Below are 10658 nucleotides of genomic sequence, written 5' to 3'. Positions count from 1 at the left end.
TCCATTGGTTAAGTGAGCTTGCCTCTTATTTTGCAATGATGGTTTTTTGCAGCGATCGTACCTTTGCAGGGAAAGCCCTATTTCCAACGCTATTGCATAGTAAATGTGGCCTGACATGGGGCCGATATAACACGATATAACACGCCGCACGGTGATGAGAGAGAAAAAAAAATAACGGCGTATTATATCGTGTTATATTGGGGCCAATATAACACGATATAACACGCCGCACGGTGATGAGAGAGAAAAAAAATAGGGGCGTGTTATATCGTGTTATATCGACCCCATGTCAAACCGCATTTACTATGCAATAAAGTTGGAATTAGGGCTTTCCCATTTAGAGTGCCTATCAAACCGTGCGCGGTAACCTACCATGCGTTATTCCTATCTTATGTAATGCCTAATTATCGTAGGTAATCTGATATTTGTAATAGGTGGAAATTGGGAAGTTGTACATTGACATTAAAGACAGGGTTTTGTGTCCCAACTCCCGTAGTTCAATAAATACATTGTTTTATTTTGTGAAACATGTTGCTTGAGAATGTGACAAATTAATAAATTATTTCTCAAATCACAAGGAACGGATCATTTAGACAAATTCACTCACACATAATTATTGATTTGTCCACCGTTATTCACTTTAAAACGAAAGACATGGAACTTAAATTCCGTTCAATGCATTGTTTTATCGAAACAAACATGCCTTAAAATCAGAGTAGCCTGAAATATATTTCAAAAATTAGAGTAAGGGTATATATATCGTGATTCATTACATTTAATTTTTAATATTTATGGGGCGTTTTACTTAATGCATTAAAATTTAATTAGTTTTATTTGTTTTCTATTATTTTGGATTTTTAAATATTACTTTTTCTTATTCTTATTTGCATTTTATTTTGGATTATACAATATAATTCTTTACAATTTTTAACATATTAATCTCGTTATTTTTATGAAATTAAAAATAGTTTTAATAAGTCATAATTTAGTAAGTGATTGTGAATCAATTTATATTTCAAGAAATAAAATTAGGAAACTTGTTCATACCGGACAATAATGCACAATTACAATTAACAAAATATCTCAATTTACCAATTATTGTAAACATTAAACAATGCATAATTACAATTAACAAAATACCTCAATTTACCAATCAGTAAAATCTATTGTAAACATTAAGGCTAACTTGAATGCAATAATTTCACTTGAATTTAGCTATTTTTAAACTAAGTAGCAATTAAGTAACTTTACTTTAAAGACATATTTGATTATAATGATATATTGTCTTGCAATTTTTTGTTAATCTAAAATTGAAGTTTTTTATATTTTGCAAATTGTCTATTATGCTATTTTATCTATAAATGAAAATAGGTAGATAATGTGAAATGCATTTGTTATAGAACTTTTTGCAAAACTTTCTCTTTGCTAAGGCCATTAAACCTAGTTTTACTTTTATTTTGTTAGCATTGCTAGTATCAACTTTAGCTTTGAATTTGTATTAGTATAAATCAATGATGCATGTTATATATTTATTCCAAAAATGATATTGTTTTTAAAGAAGAAATACTAATTACAAGATAATTCTTGAGCCATGTCAACAATTGAAAGTTATAGGTATGAGATGGGACATTAGTTCCATATTGTCAAGAGTTTCTCTAATTAGTTCTTAGTATTCTCGAACATTTCTTAATAATTTTGGGTTGAGATCAAGCTAAAAAAATAATTATTTTATTAAGATAATTGCAACTTTAGAACAAAGATGGATGTTGCTTGCACAATCATAACTACCAACTACAACATTGTTACTTGAATTTACCTACACAAAATTAGATAATAGATTTTGAAGTGAAAATATAGTAATAATTTTGGGTTGAGATAAAGCTAAAAAAAAATTTATTAAGGTAATTGCAACTTTAGAACAAAGATGGATGTTGCTTGCACAATCAACTACAACATTGTTACTTGAATTTACCTACACAAAAGTAGATAATAGATTTTGAATTGAAAATATGCTACTTTCATAGTTGAAGCATGGTATAGAATTTTGTCAAATGTGGTTTGTTATATTGTACCTTGGATGAAATGACCCAGTGGTAGTGCAAATGGTCAATAACTTGTGAGTTGTTAAATGACGTCTACCATATTTAAACCAATGGCTTGCAAAACTCAAATATATATGTTAAACAAGGGTGGAAAGGCATTACCATCTTCCTTGGAAATTTTTTGTTGTCAAGTAAAATGGTTCAGACCTTTAAACACTAAATTCTAAATTTTAACACTAACATGAATTCAGTTTTTTTACTTTAATGTAGCTATATTTAAACTAAGGGATGACTACTCACTACTATATAACATTTGTTTTAATTAAATTTCAAGTAAATTTTAGCTTGTAACTTTTCATTAAGCATTAAATTATAAAACAATTATGAGTATAGTATTATAAAAATACATTGATGTACTTCTTTTTAGCAAAAAAATTATCAAATACAAATTTTCAATTATATTTGCAAATAAATAATAAAATTGCACATGGGAGAACATGCTAAACATATATAAATTTATATTAATGATAAAAAACATGAAATAATACTTTGTTCATATGTTTCAGAATTTAATAATTGAACTGAGTGACAAAAAAAACACTACCTATACAGCCTAATTTATATCAATATGAGTTTTACACAACCAAAAAATAAACCAAATCCACAGTCCAATCCGGGCTGGCACAGTGTCTTTGAAGTTCACGTGGGACTAAAGTTCACACTTTCGTGAGTGATTACAAGACCACAAATTTCATTAACTCAAGTCACTCTAACCGAAGTTTGTAGATCCGGCATCGCTCTTTAACCACGGTGAAGTGAATGATGTATTTAAACGGAACAGTAGATAGAACAGTTCAAATCCCAAGCGAGCTTATTTCGGAGGGATTTGCAGAAGAACGGGTCCCCAAATGGTCAAACTATTACTCTTCGGAAGCAAAATGATGGTCCTTGGCTATAAAATGGAGCCAAAATTGCTGGCTTGTTTATGGAAAATACTGGCTTCTTAATCCTAAAAAAAAGGAATAAAATCGTCCACGAGTGGACAGTGGCAGGCAAAGAGCGCGAATTTTTGGGGCAAAAGTTGGTTGAGTAAGCTTTGCCAATCTTTGCGTTCCTCAGAGTATTTCGAGAAAACGAACTAAATCAACCTATTCGTATCTTTTTCATGTAATTTAGCAGAATAGAATCCTATAGTAATCCGTTGAAAGCTGGTTTATTCGTATCTTTTTCATGTAATTTAGCAGAATAGAATCCTATAGTAATCCGTTGAAAGCTGGTTTGTTTGGCGTTTTGGGAGGAGGCTTAGAGGAATCCGGCATTCCTTTTCGTAGACTGACAAGAATGAGTGAGAGAGTTGAGTAAATGATCAGATTAAACTGTTAGCTGTGATGAATCGAGCTGATTTTTTGATTAGAGGATTTCTTCAAGATAATAAATTAAACTGGTTGCATTCGTCAAATTTTGCAGCGCTGAATGGCTAGATCTTTCATTTGGCTAAGATTTTTTAAAGCAATGTTCTTATTTTGCCTTCCTTCTCATGCAAATACTTGTCGAAATATTCAAGCTACGCACGAACATAAAAACCTCTGGTGCAGTTAAGGAAACTATCATAAATCTCGGCGATTATGCATATCATTGAAAGACTTGCGCATACTTCGAGGAAAAGACCAGCAGAAATCTTGCAATCAAAGGCTAGGTTTTCCAGAAAGTTTTTTCTTAAATAAAGTTTTAATACAACACAACATGCTAGAAGAAACCATCAGCGGAGTCTTCGTCGTGCACCATTCAGTGTCATAAACTCCACGAAGCATTCAAATGGAGTCTCCTGGATCTCCGGCGTAAAACTGGTGTGCACAGATGTCAAGTGGGAGCAGAAAGGCAACGTAACAGACACGAGAAAGGTAGACGAAAACCAGAGGTTTGACTGATTCCAAAAAAAAGCCTATCCGTTTAACTAATTACTACATTGACATTTATATAAAAGACAATACGAACAATAGAATAAGTGTTATTCTCAGTCGTCTAGACGGTCTTATACGATTTTAACGAATTAATAATTAGTTTAGAGTTGTTTTTATATCGGAATAAGCATTTTACAATTTCAATCCTCTTAGGTTATAAAGATATATATTTGGTCAAAAATCTAATGTCTTCGTCCGTCAGTCAAATGGGAAGAGCAAATTCCAAGTGAGCACTCCAAGCATAGCAAATGCCGAGCTGACACATAGGCTCAAATATTAACGGACTAAACTTCTAAGCTTTTTAGTAAATAATAATAATTTTAGACACTGATAATTTAATTTTAAATTAGTGGTGCGCGAAAGTCCATTGTGCGGGGCTCCTCCGCACTCTGGTCTATTTTATTTCTTCTGCCGCTGTTAATTTGAGGTCTAAGCTTTTTCGTTTGCTCAGGCACAGGTAGTATCACTGGAAGATGTTGCCAGGCTGCTGTTAGGTGAATGCAAAGAATCAGCAAAACTAAAAAGTACAGCATTTTTTCTCTTGGCTTATTGCTTTGAAGTTTTACTCCACATTTTCTTTCTCATTTCCGTAGCCAAACTCAGGCAATTATATGACAGTGTGAATATTTTATCATCGTTGAATCTCAGAGAAAAGGTAAATAAGTTTTTTCACATAAGTTATGCCTGTGCTCTACAGAAGATATTATCAAATAATGAAACTCCTCTTGTTTCTTTTTATCTTATTTCATTAACAGACTCACAATACGGAGAATCGGAAGCCTACTTTCAAAGGGTTGCGAGTCAAAGATAATGCAAAATACACTACTGGCGTGTTTCTGTTTTTAAATTTAAAGCTACGCCTGCCTAATCAGTGTAGGAGACTATGATCTTATCTTTTTGTAATTTACTCTTTTGTGAGAAATGGCGACAAAAAAGACGATTTGGAACCTTCCTTTCGAAAAACACTAACATAACGTTTATGCCCCGAGCAAAGCACGGTCGTCCATCGAGCAAAGACGCGTTCGAATCTCCATCAATGTGCTTGCTTCTGTAATTTTCATTTCCATTGTTTCATTGAGACTTTTAACTCAATCAATCTGGTACATAACATAAAACAAGGTTTAACTTAAACCACGTCATCAATTAACAATTCACTGGTCCATAACACTAGTTAGATCTATCTTAACTCTGGATTTATCTCTTTTTTTCCCTTGGAAAAATCGTAATTTTCATTAATATTAAGGAAAATTACATGTTGCAGATGCTATGTGCATATGCATGATTTTATAGGTTGTATGCCTATCCAAAAAATAAAAGCAGATATGTTCTCCACATAGGGAGAAAGTTCCTTAGACATGTGTTGTTTAAAACTCAAAATTTTAATTACTCTATGCATAGAGTATTTCCTATATCATGTATTGTTTAAGTATAAGCAAAATAAATATCAGGCTCCTATTGAGCCTGTGCTGCATGGTGCATGTAGAGGCAGTGGAAATATTGGTAGTGCTCCCATTCTCTTTGTTCCTGGATCATCCAGATGTCGTGTGAGTTCTCCATAGTTTTTTGTACCACGTCCCATTTGTATTTGATAGTAATGGGAATTAGTTAGATATAGAACTCCACCCCCCCCGCTCCCCACACATCCTGCCTGTTGTGCTGATTCGTCAAAATAAGTCCAAGGTTGGGAGTGATCAATGGTCTCAGGGATAATATTTCGGGGAGGAGTGTTATCATCTTCATCAGGTATATTTCTGTAGTCAACAAGGATTCGGGCGATGATGGAGGGCCAATGGGGGCAGAATCCAAAAAGATGATACGGTTCCTGGCTATCCAAATTTCCCAGCTAATGAGGAGGGGAAGGTTCCTTGCTTTCTGCGGGGATGTTGATGTCCACCAATTGGCCCAAACATCCTTGATGGTTTGACCCCTCCATAAGATGGCTGAAGGGATGTATGAGAGTGGGTGGTGATGGGGCAAGAGAAAAATAGGTGATCCACATTTTCTAAGCTATCTTTACATAGGCAGCAACAATAGGGCCCATATTGCCCCCTTTTGATCAGGTTATCTCCGGTCGAGGCTTTGTTTTTCAGGATGGACCACATAAGTAATCTTTTTCTAGGGGGTCTTTGAGCTTCCACATTCCTTTCCACCATATATCAATATGTTGTAGTCTATGTCTACTGGCAAGGTGTAGATATCCCTCCTTTGGAGAGTACCAACCATTTTTTGCTATTGCCAATGTAATCTCATCCTCCCCTTCCAATATATGGATGTGAGACTCAATGAGGGTTGATGAGTATGTCCTCCAGGACTGGTGCCAATGAAGGGGTAAGAGCAGGATTTAAGTGGACTTCCAAGCTTGGTGCAGGATGGTAGATCTCTCCTGGTCGACAATGTGACAGATGTGTGTGATTCCAATCTCTGTTAGTTGTTGGATTAGTCCTTCAGGTAGTAAGTGTGCACTCCCACACCTTATCCAAGGGTCGAGACCGATGCGAACAAATGTCCCATCAGAAATTCTCCACGTAAGGCCATCATGAATAAGTGACAATGAATTCAAAACCGCTTTCCATATGTTTGAAATCCCAAATTTGTTCCAGCTTGTCTGTCTCAGCCAATCCATCGGCCTTAATGGATCGATATATTTTGAGGATGCTACTGTGGTCCAGAGGCTGCTAGAGGTTATTAATTGCCACCCTAGCTTGGCCGCTAGTGTAGAGGAGAAACCTTCCAATTTCTTAATGCCCCGGCCTCCCCATTTCTTAGGAATGGAGAGCAGATCCCATTTTCCCATGCAAAAATCCTCCCTATTTGTTTGCCTTTCCACAAGAATCTGCAAAAGAGGTTTTGTATTTTTGAAAGGATTTTCCTTAGAATCCATGCAAGTGACATCCAGTAAACTAGGGTGGCCTCGAGAACAGCTTTGATAAGCACTAGTCTTCTGGCTCTGGAGAGATACTTGTGATACCATATATTAAGTTTCCTTTCTAACTTAGAGATTAACCATATCAAGTTAGCTATTTTGTAACCCAACAGCTTCAACCTGTATCCCAGATACCGGAGGCCTTCATCTAGCTGCAACAGGGTGAATGGAAACCTTTGTAGTGCAAACTGAATCTCATGAGGGGAGCAGTCAGATACGGTAATGGTGGATTTTGAGTTCTTAATGATCATGCCAGTTGCAGTTTTGAATAGGTTGATAGTATTTTGTATAGTAGTCAGATCTCCAAGACCCCCATTAAGGAAAATTAACACATCATCCACAAAGAGAAGGTGTGTTATTGTGCATATGTTCGTGATCCTGATGCCCGAGAGCCTACCTATAAGGTGCATATCCTTAAGTAATTTGTTGAGCCTTTCCATAACCAGGACGAAGAGTAGGGGGGATAATGGGCATCCTTGTCTGAGTCCGCTTTCAGAGTGGAAGAAAGGAGAAACGACTCCATTTATTAGGACACTAAAGGATATATTAGTAATGCAGAACATAATCCATTTTATAACTCCCATAGGAAATCCTAAATGAGTTAGGAGCATTCTAATATATAACCAGCTTACCTGGGCGAATGCCTTTGATAGATCAGCTTTAAGAATCATACCTTTGATCTTCTTAGTCTGTATGGAGTGCAATACCTCCTGGGATGTTCCTATAGCTTCATGTATTTGATGATCTTGTAGGAAGGAAAATTGTTCTGAGGAGATTTGGGTGGATAGTATAGGGGGAGGCAGTTAGCAATGATTTTGGAGATGATTTTGTATATGCAATTGCACAGGGAGATGGGCCGGAAATCATTGAAAGTTAACGGATTGTCTAATTTAAGGATGAGAACGATGAAAGTGGAATTGATGGCCCCATGCATTCGGCCAGATATCCTTCATTCCTCGATGACCTTGAGTAAATATTGTCCTAGTATATCGAAAAGGCTAGATAGAACTCCAGTGACCAGCCATCTGGACCGGGGCTCTTGTCTCTCTTAAACCATTTCAGGGTGGCTTCCAGTTCCCCAAGAGTGACTTCTCTATTTAGTTCCCTAGCATCCTCTTGCTCAATAAACCAAGGGAATAGTTGTGCTACCCTTATGACCTCTGCTCGGGTGGCATTGGGAGGAGCTTGATAGACCTGTTTGAAATGTGAGGTGGCTAGGGTGGCCAAGTGAGGGAAGGTGTCCACCTCAATTCCTTGCTCATTTTTCACTTTCTAGATTGTGTTGATTGCCTTTCTTCCAATTGCAATTTATCGAAGAATTTAGAGTTATCATCTCCTTCCTTCAACCATATTGCTCTGCTTCTCAATCTCCAAAGTTTCCTCCCTTTCCTTAAGTATGTTTCTCGGCTTGGTTGTTAAGTTTGTGAGCTTATCCCTGTGTTCATTTGATGGGAAGAGACCCCCGCTTTCTTCCTCCATATCAGCAATTTCTAATTCAATTTCTCTTAATATTTTCTCATCTTGTATCCTCTTGTTATGTTCCTAAATCTTTGATAGCTTCTTTAGTTCCTTTAGGCTAACGACAAACCCATCCGTGATGTTCCTTCTGGCAGCAGGTGGGTGGGCCTTCCAAAATTCTGAGTCGAGGTGGGTATAGGAATTATTCTTCAACCAGGAGGAGTTGAATTTGAAAGGGGCTCGTGGCTTGCTAATATCGCCTCGGATATCAAGGTATATCGATAAGTGGTCTAATAGACCACCTGATCCCACCCAATGGCGGTAAGTGAACCCTTGCTCCAGAAATCGTTCCTTGATGAGGAAACGGTCGAGTCTCTTGGCAAGACTATCCTCCCCGCTTCTTCTATTCCTCGGGGTCGGGATAATCTTTGCAGATGGGATATCAATGAGACTGTGTGTATCTAGGAGATGCTCGAAGAAGACCGATAAGGGATCTACCTGGGCATGGTGCCCCCATGACTCTGAGAAGCCAAGAGAGAAGTTTAGGTCTCCACCCAGAATGATATTGTCTGATTGAAAGATATTGGCTGATAGAAGTTGCTCCCAGAAGTTCTCCCGGTGGTGGCAGGGCCCCTAGAAATTCAACAGTCTGATTTTGATTCCCAGATCGGTAGAGAAGGTATCCGCCCCAATGAAACTGATGCCACCCTAGGTGCCATTCAGTTTTATCGAGCGAGGATTGTACCCCAAGGCGATGCCACCCGAGCAGCCATTTATATCAATGGCTTGGAAATGCCATCTTGGGAGCACGGATTCCAGGAGAGGGGAGATGGCATCGGCGGCACCCAGGGTTTCTTGTAGGAAGACCATATCAATCAGCTCCTTCTGGAGAAGCCTCTGCAGTGCTAGTTTTTCTCGAGACTAGCAATCCCTCTGCAATTGAAGGAGAGGAATTTCATGGTAGAGACGACTCCATTGGGCTCTGCGCTCTAAGGACCCTGTCAAGAGTAAGCTCTTTCCCTGTGGAAACCTCCATTCCTACCTATTATTTAGCTTTTGACAGGGAGGAAGGTTTGCCTCGAGGGAGCTTCGGAGTAGTGGAGGGAGGGACAAGTCCAATGCCTATTTCATTTGGAGCCTGAAACTGAGAAAGTGAGTGGAGGTGGTATCGATGGGGGAAGGGATCAGATCTAGGTTTCAATTATGATGGCACTTCCTCAGAGATGGTAGGGGGGGGTACAAGAAATAACAAGCAGAGGGGAATTGAGGGGACATTCAAGGTGGATTAGGCTGTATTGCGAAATAACCAGGCTTTGCCGAGGTCCCATAGCATTACCATTATGTGAAGAAGTACTAGTAATAGATGCAGAGCAAGGGACAGGAATAGACATACCCGAAGATAGCGCGGCTCCAGCGGCCGCCTTAGACCTGGTCAGTGGAGGTGAAGGAGGCTGAAGAGGTGTTTTCCCGTGCTTCTTCGAAGTTTTCGAGACTGGCCTAGACCCAGCTGCATCAACGTCAATTTTCTCTACCTCATCCGAGTGATCCGCCTATGTCTGAGCTTTCAAGGAGGGAGATGAATTCCCTTGTTCCTAGCCTTTGATTTTGCAAGAAGAGGGAAATATTTGTAGAGGTTTCCCCACCCTGTGGCATCGTCTGCATCGGAAGAGGACCCCCTCGTAGTCAAGTATCGGGGTGCGATTGTAATTCCTCCAACGCAGGGTAACTTGCTCCTGTAGCCCTCCTCTAATGTCCAAGTGAACCAGTATCCGTGCATAGGCCATGACCCCAATGGAGAGGTAAGATTTATCATAGTCTAAACAGTTACCAAGAGAGTTCCCAATTCTCCTAAAGATGTCTTCAATCCAGAAGTGAGTGGCAAACTAGGGAGACGAACCCAAATTGGCCCAGCCCCAAGCTACTCTTTGTCTGGGTCAAATAAAGGACTCCACCTCCTTAGCATTATCTTGGCCTATTCAATGTGCCAGAAGGAGGACAATACCCAATTTGTGTGCCATAAGGAGGACAATACCCAATTTGTGTGTTTGGTGGCGACAGGTCTCGGGCAGTAGGGAAGGCATCCGAGAGGGGGGGACGTTCAAGTAACAGCTGGAGGGGGGAGCAGGAGCCGAGTACGGGATAGAAGGAGCAAGAATTGGCGGAGCCTCTCCCTGCAGAGACTGTGAGGGATAATGCAAAGCGGCAGAGGGTTGGAGTGAAGAGAGGCCGAAAGAACCAACTGTCGAGTCAGGGCCAGAGATCCTGGATGCAAAT

This window comes from Pinus tabuliformis, chromosome 8, assembly GCF_031772625.1.
Source record: "Pinus tabuliformis cultivar Carrire ecotype Pingquan chromosome 8, CPIR1, whole genome shotgun sequence".
Taxonomy (NCBI): Eukaryota; Viridiplantae; Streptophyta; class Pinopsida; order Pinales; family Pinaceae; genus Pinus; species Pinus tabuliformis.
Note: the sequence above shows the minus strand (reverse complement) of the source record.